The 12616-nt window shown below is 38.6% G+C and overlaps 3 non-coding genes across 3 annotated transcripts; all 3 read right to left on the bottom strand.

Annotated features, from left to right (window-relative positions):
- Positions 1-10397: 10397 nt before the first annotated feature.
- Positions 10398-10471, bottom strand: trnan-guu (transfer RNA asparagine (anticodon GUU)). The gene has a single exon. It is a non-coding gene; the product is annotated as a tRNA-Asn (tRNA).
- A 793-nt stretch (positions 10472-11264) lies between these two features.
- On the bottom strand, positions 11265-11338 carry trnan-guu (transfer RNA asparagine (anticodon GUU)). The gene has a single exon. It is a non-coding gene; the product is annotated as a tRNA-Asn (tRNA).
- A 939-nt stretch (positions 11339-12277) lies between these two features.
- trnan-guu (transfer RNA asparagine (anticodon GUU)) lies at positions 12278-12351 on the bottom strand. The gene has a single exon. It is a non-coding gene; the product is annotated as a tRNA-Asn (tRNA).
- Positions 12352-12616: the final 265 nt, after the last annotated feature.

Genomic DNA, 12616 nt, shown 5'->3' with positions numbered 1-12616 from the left:
ATTACATTAACACTATATTGTGATTTGAAGACTCTGTATAGGATGTTGAAGAAAGTGTTTTGTGATAATTATATAATGTTTTATATTAATACTAGCATTAGAAGTAGTTTGTATACAGACTGAGCAGATTAGATTTAGCAGGACAAGTAAAGGGTCAACAAGGTCGGTTTGTTAGAAACTCCTGTCAGTAATGAAAGATTACACAGTGCTGAAATAGCCTACAGATGTCTGCTGAGAATTTGTTTATGACTTAATCGTTTCTCCAGATAGGCAGGAATTGTTTCTGTTACTGAGCGATTGACACTAGGTAAATGACGACCGTGGGATCGCATCTTCCTAGTGCACATCAAAGACAGACATCTGCTTTGGATCCATCACCTCTTCACGGGAGGACAGATCGTAAAATGGACCCAGACCTGTATCTTCTGATTGGATGAACAGCCATAAGATGTTACGTAATTTTTCCTATAAAGTTGTACTCATGTTTGTAAACATTAAGTCCTCACTGAAGGAATTATTCCTGACGTGGTGCTTCCGAGCGGCTCGATTAAAGTTTTATTTGCTTTATCTCCGCGACTTCTCCACTTATTTCTGAGACGGTTCTACAACTTGGCGTCACGAACGAGGATCTGAACTTGCCTTCACTCCCGGGACCAAAATATGGGTGAGTAGCTTTAAAAATGACCACCCTCTATATTTAGATTTGATCTCGGGATTGTGTGAGGCTCTCAGATTGTAATTTAAAGAGAACCTGTGGAGAGGCAGAGGTAAAACAAATAGAAAGGTTGACTGTACAGCAGAGGTTCACAGTAGGGTGAACTCCAGGTAAGACAGATGTGCGGGGAGAGATACCAAGGCAACCGAAAGGTACGACGAGGCCTGCTGAGCTCCAAGTTAAGCAAGGAAATCCTTGTACGCTGAGACAGTCAGTGGCAGTCAAAGCCAGACGGAACCTGAGGTACATAAAGTCCAGCGATATAGCCCCATCGTTGGCAAAGATAGGATTGGCATAATGGCGTTAAAATACGTGTCTATATGTGAATTCCTACAAGTTTAAAATGTTAAACTTAAAATGGTAAAGGCAAGATAAAAAACCGACAGTTTCTATAATTCTTTGTCTGAATAATAAGAATTTAGAGAAGAAATTGATCATAATAGATCAAGAAAACCCCAAAGTAGTGTAATTCAAAGATTATTTTACATCTGATTTTTAATAATAACAATATAATAAATAAATAAATGCTAAGGGCTGTTTGAGACACTGCAGGGTCAACAAAACACGCCACTAATCTAATATCTGAATTATCTTTGGATTTCAATCTGTATGAGTGTGTTTATGTATATATATTTAGTCTGAAAGTTATGTAAGGTAAATGTCTGTTTTGTATGCTTTGTATTTTAATATTGTGCATAGTCCAGAATAATTCTGAGAAGGGAAGTAACCAATAATTTCAGAATCATATTTACAATTACGCAGTTATTGATGTTTTAACAACAGATTAATGAGGATTTAGACTTTTAACTATACAGAGTGCATAAAGCATCAGAAATAAGAAATGAATAATGCATTCTATTATAAGAATAATGTTAAAGTAATACAAAATATACACTAAATACATAGATTAATAATAATAAATAAATAGTCATGGTGTCCTCTAAGACTCAGAAGAACAAGATTTTTTTAAAATCATATTATGGACAAATTCTGTAAAGTCAAATTAAAGGAAAACTAAAGGCTGGAATCCACAGGAGCAGCACTCTGGTGCAGCCCTGACTGACAGCCTGATGTAAAATCCATAGCAGGAGGATGTAAACAGTATAGTGACATATTATAGTTTTATTTTAGAAAATATTTGGTTATTGGTGCATAGCATGAAATACCTGAAATAAAAGTTAAAATTAGACCTTGGATTTAAGATGAGTGAATTAGTCAAAGGGTAAGAATTGTAAGGATACTTTAGAAATATAAAATTATGAGCATTGAATAAGTGAGCTAAAATTAGTATTGCATAATTTTGAAGGAGAAAATAAAACATAAAAATACTATTAGAATGAGTTTTACGAACCAGAAATAAAAAAATCCCCAGATATAAGATCTCTAAATACAAAGGTGTAGGTAAGAAATGAACTATTGATCAGTTCAATCTGGCTTTGGGAACAGTTCTTCTGAACCTATACCGGTGTAGATTGGACTTCAATAGGAGGAAGTGAAACAATAAAGACACACTCACCTAAAGGATTATTAGGAACACCTGTTCAATTTCTCATTAATGCAATTATCTAACCAACCAATCACATGGCAGTTGCTTCAATGCATTTAGGGGTGTGGTCCTGGTCAAGACAATCTCCTGAACTCCAAACTGAATGTCTGAATGGGAAAGAAAGGTGATTTAAGCAATTTTGAGCGTGGCATGGTTGTTGGTGCCAGACGGGCTGGTCTGAGTATTTCACAATCTGCTCAGTTACTGGGATTTTCGCGCACAACCATTTCTAGGGTTTACAAAGAATGGTGTGAAAAGAGAAAAACATCCAGTATGCGGCAGTCCTGTGGGCGAAAATGCCTTGTTGATGCTAGAGGTCAGAGGAGAATGGGCCGACTGATTCAAGCTGATAGAAGAGCAACTTTGACTGAAATAACCACTCGTTACAACCGAGGTATGCAGCAAAGCATTTGTGAAGCCACAACACGTACAACCTTGAGGCGGATGGGCTACAACAGCAGAAGACCCCACCAGGTACCACTCATCTCCACTACAAATAGGAAAAAGAGGCTACAATTTGCACAAGCTCACCAAAATTGGACAGTTGAAGACTGGAAAAATGTTGCCTGGTCTGATGAGTCTCGATTTCTGTTGAGACATTCAGATGGTAGAGTCAGAATTTGGCGTAAACCGAATGAGAACATGGATCCATCATGCCTTGTTACCACTGTGCAGGCTGGTGGTGGTGGTGTAATGGTGTGGGGGATGTTTTCTTGGCACACTTTAGGCCCCTTAGTGCCAACTGGGCATCGTTTAAATGCCACGGCCTACCTGAGCATTGTTTCTGACCATGTCCATCCCTTTATGACCACCATGTACCCATCCTCTGATGGCTACTTCCAGCAGGATAATGCACCATGTCACAAAGGTCGAATCATTTCAAATTGGTTTGTTGAACATGACAATGAGTTCACTGTACTAAACTGGCCCCCACAGTCACCAGATCTCAACCCAATAGAGCATCTTTGGGATGTGGTGGAACGGGAGCTTCGTGCCCTGGATGTGCATCCCACAAATCTCCATCAACTGCAAGATGCTATCCTATCAATATGGGCCAACATTTCTAAAGAATGCTTTCAGCACCTTGTTGAATCAATGCCACGTGGAATTAAGGCAGTTCTGAAGGCGAAAGGGGGTCAAACACAGTATTAGTATGGTGTTCCTAATAATCCTTTAGGTGAGTGTATATTCTTGTATTGGTAGTTCATTTATAATGTACTTTTGGTGGAGATGTCAAATTACTCAAATGAATAGAATAAGAGTCATGAAGTAAGAATAAGTCAGTTGCCCTTCTCTTGAGATGTATGGAATGTACAATGTTTATAAATTAAAATGCAACAGAAATATATGTAAATAACATTTTTCTGACTTTTGTATTCCTTTAGAAGCAAAACAATGTATGTATTATGTAACTGGGGATTGACCTTTATGACCTAGGGCAGGATGAAATATAATTTGAGATACACAGTAAAGCTCCAGGAAATTGTAGGTGGCCACTGCAATTTCCATAAGAGAGCTCAATATTCATTAAGGTATAGTTATGATATAATTGTTTGCCTGACCAGGCAAAGAAAAAGACATTCCTATCCCCTGATTATTTGAATACCTCACTGTACATACATACACACCTCGTAGGTGGCAGGTTGGGATGGATGGGAGCTGAAAATGCAGCACTATACCACCTGCCCCTCAGGAGGAATAAATTATTGTAACTGACAAACACGATTCTTTTGGCTTCTATTCGCTTTGCTCTATTGCCAAAAAGGAGGGAATGAAGACTCTGTATAGGAAGTTGAAGAAAGTGTTTTGTGATAATTATATAATGTTTTATATTAATACTAGCATTAGAAGTAGTTTTGTATACAGACTGAGCAGATTAGATTTAGCAGAACAAGTAAAGGGTCAACAAGGTCGATTTGTTAGAAACTCCTGTCAGTAATGAAAGATTACACAGTGCTGAAATAGCCTACAGATGTCTGCTGAGAATTTGTTCATGACTTAATCGTTTCTCCAGATAGGCAGGAATTGTTTCTGTTAAAGGACGATTGACATTAGGTAAATGACGACCGTGGGATTGCATCTTCCTAGTGCACATCAAAGACGGACATCTGCTTTGGATCCATCACCTCTTCACGGGAGGACAGATCGTAAAACGGACCCGGACCTGTATCTTCTGATTGGATGAACGGCCATAAGATGTTACGTCATTTTCCTATAAAGTTGTACTCATGTTTGTAAACATTAAGTCCTCACTGAAGGAATTATTCCTGACGTGGGGCTTCCGAGTGGCTCGATTAAAGTTCTATTTGCTTTATCTTCGCGACTTCTCCACTTATTTCTGAGACGGTTCTACATGATTGTCTTTTTGTAAGGTCTGTTTTGTTTCCAGATCCTGGTGGTGGGTATATATAAAACATTCAGGTAAATGTTCAACTTAGTTGGACCACAAACCAGAAGACATAGGGATCCTCTAGGACCATAGTTGAAAACCATTGCTTTAAAAAAGTAAACTTGTTTCACTGTCCCTCTTACATTGTCCCTCTTTTAGAGTCTGCAAGACATCACTGGGACCTTTACAATCATCAATGCCCAAAGATCAGAGATGAGAATGGTGATTTGAAAAAAACTCAGAAAAGAAATTGGTGCATAATTTGCATAGTTTATCAATGACCACACATTAGGTTCCAGTGTATAGATTTGAATGAAAATCCTACTTTCTTTTTTGCAGGTAATCCATATAAACAAGATAAAACATACCCTTGTAGTTTAAAATAAATAATCTCAAACATTAATCACATTTTTATTTATTTTTACAAGCATAGCAGCATGTACAGCAGGGAGGTCGAACGTTCCCTAACAGCATTTATTACAGAGTGTAGAAGCTCTCTGTGAAGAGGTTACAAGCATTTACATGCACCGTTTTCAAATTACTATTAAGAAAAATTAAAAGAAACATCCGATCCAAATACTACATAGATTAGTATTACAAAACCAACAAATACAGTAAACATAAAACTGTGTGTCAAAACTAAAGGCTTTTTTCTCTGCACACTGGTGTGAAAAGCCAGCTTGTCCTATTGAGTGACAGGGTGAAGAGCCTCTCAGGGCACAGTGGCACCGAGATTTTTGGTCCCTCCCCTTCTCTAAAAGCTCAAGCCCAAATTGTGGTTTCATGCACAACCCTAATGAAGGTGTAATTTAATGTTACATCCCCACCAATAGCAGGTTAAGAGCCTTTTTGTACCCGAAGTCAGGAAGTTAGAAAAAAATAGGGTTGTTTACTTTAACACGACTGCTGTTAGTCTGAACATAAAATGACTGTGTTGCCACTCATATGAGAGGTGGCCGTACCCCTCTACTTTCAATTTTTATACGGACCTAAGCCAAACTTTTTGGGCTCTGTAATTCACAAGGTTTTAAATACAACATATGCCGTATATTTCTGCGATAAAAACAATTTGAATGCGAACCGCCATTTCCTCTCAGCAGTGGAAGCACGCACATATTCCAACATACCATTTTATAATAAGCGATGATGACCTGCAGGTTTGATTGGAATTTTAATGTTATATGTCTTGTTTCCTCTTTTAATTTAAAGTGTTAGTGCATGCTTTTTGGTGTTGTTGCATATGACTGTGGGTTTCATTTGAAGTGTACATTTGCTTAATATTTGTTTTGTTAAAAACCAAAGCCAATAATGCAGGTGTATAACTGATAGTTGCTGTCAGCTATTAAAGTATGTAAAAACATTGGAAGTGAAGTATAGAAAGACAACATTCAGTAGAAGAGCAGAATTAGAGGTGGCAGGATTCACAGTGCCGTTTGCAAGAATCGTGCATGACTCGGGAGATGCCCAGGCTTCAAGTGCAGGTGCAGGAAGCCCAGAGAGCCATTTTCTTAATTTGCAAAATGTGGATTCTGTAGTTGACAGGATACGAAAAGAGATGAGGAAAGTGAATGAATTGACCTCAGAAGGTAAAGCTCTGGCAGATGAAAGAGAATAGACACAGAGAGGAAAGAAAGGGGGTTTTGGTTGTATGAGGCTGAGGTGAAGATAGTTAAACTGAAAAAAATATTGAGAACCATTTCAGACAAATTAGCCCAGACGAGTGTTATAAATGTCAATAAAAGGATTAGACATAGAGATGACAAAAGTCAAGAACTGCAGAGAGAGGCACTTGCATTGGCTAATGCTAAGTTAGAGCAGAGCATTGAGGTGCTAAAAGAAGAGATGCAGAAACAGATGCATAGTAAAAGAAACCATGAAACTTAATTACTCTAAAACAAAATCTGCAATGGATGGTGATCAGAACTTAAGTGTGGCAGACAAGGATAGAGAATTAAATGAAGAGGTGCTGTTCTGGCAGGGCGAGTATGAAGAAGTGAAGGGAGAACTGGACAAGTTCTTAGAGAACAAGACCAAAACATACATGGAAAATAGATACATGGATTAAGTGTATATGGACATAAGAAAGGGTATTAAATAGCCAATTGGTGCAAACCCCTTGATGAATATATCCTGGTGTTCAGTAAAAAATACACTATACTATAAACTATATTGAAAGTAGGAGATACTAATAGCATTTCCAAAACCGGGAGAAAATTCAAGGCCCGGGCTTTTGGAGTTTAAAATGTATAAACCTGGGGTCCCTGGGGTTAATGACATATTATTTCATAGGCATATAAATAGGAAAGATAAGCAATATGGAAACAAAATTAAGTAAATAAAAAACATTAAGCTCACTCTAAACTTTTCCAATTGCGCTTCTCTCTCAAATGCGATTATATAATGCTTTCAGCACAGTGTGCGCACCACGTTATCTTTTAGGTGCATGCCTCACCCTGTCACACACATAAAATGTATTAGTTGACTGAACTCCTGAAATCTTAGTTTTTTCCGCCTTTTTTTATTCATTAAATTAGAACCCCTGGTCATATCAACCAGGTAATACTAAATAAGTAAAATAATAAATGCCATTTTTGTGTCTGTATTTTATGTGGAGATTAAATTAAACACAAACTCAGTTATACTGCATTATTATTATTATTATTTATAAATTCACATAGTTTTTATATATTGATAAAGCTTGGATCAGAACATTTTCCTTTCCAGGTTACTGAGTGAACATTCGCGCTTCAATCTTCTCACCAAAAAAAAAAACACAGGAAAGTATACAAGAGTTCGCTATTGCGCTGTACACTCAAGTATGATTTTTTTCGTCAACCCTGGTTTTATACCTATGCCAAACCCAGGTTTGCAGGGTTGAGAAATCGTCCGGGTTGCCCGGGTTTTTGGTGTCCCGGGTCCCAGGACTGGAAACACTAGATACTAAAGACACAGTAAACAGTTCAGAGTTTGTGTCAACATTATATAGCCTATTTTTCCATGTATAATAGTAATAATAACAAGTAAAGAAGAATAACAATAATGGGTCAATTGCAATGAATTTGCAGAGTTAGTACAAAGCAGCATACTATCTAGTACGCTGCTTTCAGTTCTTTGCATTTGACCAATTATTAACTAATAAGTAATGCATAATAATTTTAACTTGAGTTGCTTAAATTATCCCAGAGCTTGCTTCTCTGTGATATACCAATTTTCAGTTGCACAGCTTATATTAAGCTTTTTGGGGTCTTCTGTGGATTTAGCAAAAAATTCCAAACAACAGATTTTTTTTTAAACATTTGTTTTGTTTTACGTTTCCATTATATTGCACAAGACTTTGCTTTAAAGATGGCGGATAAAGAAACAATAAAGCAGAATAACACAGGGAAACTGGCCAATAGAGGATCTTTTCAGAAGAAAAAAGAAATCAGTGTAATCGTATATTTTCAAAATACAATATCCCAGGGCCTGAATAGGTGTTTAAATGTATTTAGCTAATTAAACAATTAAACCAATTAAGTAATTGAGGAGTTTGTTGGGAACGAAAACCAGCATACACATGGCCCTCCATGAATTTAGTTTGAGACCACTGTGTTAGTGTGTATAAGACTGAAAACATATACACTTGCTTATCCTGCTTGCTAGTAATTTACTCTACTAAGTTTTTATGTATTTGTTGTGTATGTGTGTATGATAGTTAATGGTAAAGTGCTTTGTGATGTTCTCAGCTATGGAGGACTATCCATATCAACATTTAAAATAAACAGAATGAATAAATAAATGTTAAAATAAATACAAGAATAAATTAATACATACAATAATAATAAGCAAATGTTGAACTAAATAAATATTGTAATATACATATTTAGTTATTTCAACATTTCTTTATTTAACAGTATTCTTATTGGCTAATCCAAAACACTATGTTTAGTGGTGTTCAACGACTTTGGCTGAAAATTTAGAGTTTGAAAGAAAGAGCCAAAACCTGTATTTTATTTAATCTAACAGATAAGCTTCAGTTATTTCATTATGTAATAATCTACAAAAACAATTAAACCACACAGGAACCCCACTACACAGTGTACTGGATTAGCCAATAAGCGTACTGGATACCTCCCACTAACTGCGATTACATTGAAAAATAATTACAGAAGATGCAGGAAATGTATTAATAAATAAATATTGAAATAGATACAGGAATAAATAAATGACTAAATACATGTTGAAAATAATTAATGTTGAAATAAATACACAAATGTTGAAATAAATACATGTTTATTGATTTTTTTATTTATTTAAACATTTATTTATTTTTTCCTATCATTATTTTTATATATTTTGGCATGGATAGTCCATACGTGACATGAAATGCACTATATAAAATAAAGGTTATTTTATTATAAAATAAATTAAAGCGGTCTCTGCAAAACAGGACAGAATTATTGAAGTGTTGGGGAAAAAAGTGATATTATTTATTTATATTGGCTGGGGAGGATGGTTATTTTTCTTTCTAACTCAATGTTTCATTTTGCATGCTTTATTATGTGACTAACAATAACATTCCATTTAGTGTTAATTGTAAAAATATTATAAAATTATTATTATTATTATTATTATTATTATTATTATTATTATCTATAAATAATATAGGCCTATATATTAACTTGTTCATTCCACCGTTCTGCTTTTAATGTGAATCCTTTGATTTTGTCAGAAAGATTCATAACATTGGTGTCTGGTCCCTGGTTGTGTTGAATCTAATTAGTTAATCAATTAAATCTGCCAAGTGTGGCAATCTATATGATATCTTTAAAATAATCAAGAAATGACAAGTTCTGTTCCAACAAAAACAGAGTTAGCTCCACTCACAAGATGCTCTTCTCAATACACATCCACGGGAAATCCAGCAAACTTTGGACTGTAGAAGAAGGCCATTGTAGTCTGCGCCCATTTTGTTGCACAGGGCAGCAAATATGCGTGAGTTCAGGGGTCTGGCATTAACAAAATTCACAATTTTTACAGCAGAACAAAACATCATTCAAGTCAGGGCTCAATTTTTTCGATGCCAATGCTTCTCTGTGTAAAATGCAATGTGTTGAAACAACGTTTGGTGCAACATGTTTTAGTCTCACTATGAGACCACTTTTACAGCCAGTCATAGCCCTTGCCCCATCTGTGTATACACCAATACATTCGTTACATAATGGTTTAGTATTTCACAAATGTCCGCTCCTGTTATTCGGGTTAGCAGTGCAAGGCAGCAAAAAAAGTCTTTAAACAATTTCTTCTTTTCCCAGACATAGCAAACAAATACTAACAGCTCAGCCTGATTTCCTACGTCTGTGGATTCATCAATTTGAAGTACATACATAGAGACTGTTTTTAATCTCTCCATTAGTTGTGTCTCCATATTATGTGCCATTTCAGGAATTCTTCAAGAGACGCTGGAGAAAGCAGTATTTTTTTTACCTTTTCTGCTAGCTTGCTGCCAAGCATTACTTTATAAATGTCCACAGCAGCAAAGATAAATGTCAAAGCACCTGTCTTATAAACAGGAAACCCTGGGTTCGACTCCCAGCAGTGCCTTGGTTTATGTTGGCCTAGGCAATGGAAAGGAAGTTTCTAAACCCTCGATACATTTTTGCAAGATGGCCGTCCGCAGCAAGCAGCTTAAGGTTACTGTAGCCGCAGTCTGGCAAACTGACCGCCAGAAGTAGAAACAATAACAAGGGGCGGGGGGAAAAGTGGGCCGTCCCTGGGTGGATTCGAACCACCATCCTTTCGGTTAACAGCCGAACGCGCTGACCGATTGCGCCACAGAGACAGACGGAGGTGTTGCGGTTGCTGCAGTCGTGCAGTTCCTTCACAGTTGCCAGAAATCATTTCCAGCACACGATTTTCTTTGTCGTTGAATGCAACATACGTGACCATTGGGGGAGCGATAGCAAGCAAGAGAGTTAGATATCGAGAGTCATAGATAGATAGATAGATAGATAGATGGATGGATGGACGGCAAGGCAAGCATCTGATTGCAAGATAGGCTTATCGTAAAGCCATCAGAGGACGTAATGAACCGGAAAGCCAACTGGACAGATGCCGGTTTGTAAAGAAGAACCAGAACCCAAAGGACACGCGCTACGCGCACCTAACGGCCAACGTCCAATTCCCATTGCCGCCCCTGGACAGTCGCAACAGGGAGCTTGTTGCTCCCGTCAACCTTACGTTTTCACCTCTGTGTGCTTCCTTTGTTGCAGCCTGCATCCAGATTTTGTTTTGTTTTGTTTTGTTTTGTTTTGTTTTGTTTTGTTTTGTTTTGTTTTGTTTTGTTTTGTTTTGTTCCTTACGCCTGGGTGAAGGTACTGGGGAGTGGGAGAGTCCTGACACCGTGGCTTAGTTGGTCAAAGCGCCTGTCTTGTAAATAGCAAACCCTGGGTTCGACTCCCAGCAGTGCCTTGGTTTATGTTGGCCTAGGCAATGGAAAGGAAGTTTCTAAACCCTCGATACATTTTTGCAAGATGGCCGTCCGCAGCAAGCAGCTTAAGGTTACTGTAGCCGCAGTCTGGCAAACTGACCGCCAGAAGTAGAAACAATAACAAGGGGCGGGGGGAAAAGTGGGCCGTCCCTGGGTGGATTCGAACCACCATCCTTTCGGTTAACAGCCGAACGCGCTGACCGATTGCGCCACAGAGACAGACGGAGGTGTTGCGGTTGCTGCAGTCGTGCAGTTCCTTCACAGTTGCCAGAAATCATTTCCAGCACACGATTTTCTTTGTCGTTGAATGCAACATACGTGACCATTGGGGGAGCGATAGCAAGCAAGAGAGTTAGATATCGAGAGTCATAGATAGATAGATAGATAGATGGATGGATGGATGGACGGCAAGGCAAGCACCTGATTGACAGTGGTCCGTGATCTGCTGTTATGCTACTATGCTACTGACCATTGGGGGAGCGATAGCAAGCAAGAGAGTTAGATATCGAGAGTCATAGATAGATAGATAGATAGATAGATGGATGGATGGACGGCAAGGCAAGCATCTGATTGCAAGATAGGCTTATCGTAAAGCCATCAGAGGACGTAATGAACCGGAAAGCCAACTGGACAGATGCCGGTTTGTAAAGAAGAACCAGAACCCAAAGGACACGCGCTACGCGCACCTAACGGCCAACGTCCAATTCCCATTGCCGCCCCTGGACAGTCGCAACAGGGAGCTTGTTGCTCCCGTCAACCTTACGTTTTCACCTCTGTGTGCTTCCTTTGTTGCAGCCTGCATCCAGGTTTTGTTTTGTTTTGTTTTGTTTTGTTTTGTTTTGTTTTGTTTTGTTTTGTTTTGTTTTGTTTTGTTTTGTTCCTTACGCCTGGGTGAAGGTACTGGGGAGTGGGAGAGTCCTGACACCGTGGCTTAGTTGGTCAAAGCGCCTGTCTTGTAAATAGCAAACCCTGGGTTCGACTCCCAGCAGTGCCTTGGTTTATGTTGGCCTAGGCAATGGAAAGGAAGTTTCTAAACCCTCGATACATTTTTGCAAGATGGCCGTCTGCAGCAAGCAGCTTAAGGTTACTGTAGCCGCAGTCTGGCAAACTGACCGCCAGAAGTAGAAACAATAACAAGGGGCGGGGGGAAAAGTGGGCCGTCCCTGGGTGGATTCGAACCACCATCCTTTCGGTTAACAGCCGAACGCGCTGACCGATTGCGCCACAGAGACAGACGGAGGTGTTGCGGTTGCTGCAGTCGTGCAGTTCCTTCACAGTTGCCAGAAATCATTTCCAGCACACGATTTTCTTTGTCGTTGAATGCAACATACGTGACCATTGGGGGAGCGATAGCAAGCAAGAGAGTTAGATATCGAGAGTCATAGATAGATAGATAGATAGATGGATGGATGGATGGACGGCAAGGCAAGCACCTGATTGACAGTGGTCCGTGATCTGCTGTTATGCTACTATGCTACTGACCATTGGGGGAGCGAT

The sequence above is a fragment of the Amia ocellicauda genome, chromosome 2, assembly GCF_036373705.1.
Source record: "Amia ocellicauda isolate fAmiCal2 chromosome 2, fAmiCal2.hap1, whole genome shotgun sequence".
Lineage (NCBI taxonomy): Eukaryota > Metazoa > Chordata > Actinopteri > Amiiformes > Amiidae > Amia > Amia ocellicauda.
This window is presented reverse-complemented; position numbering and strand designations above follow the sequence as displayed.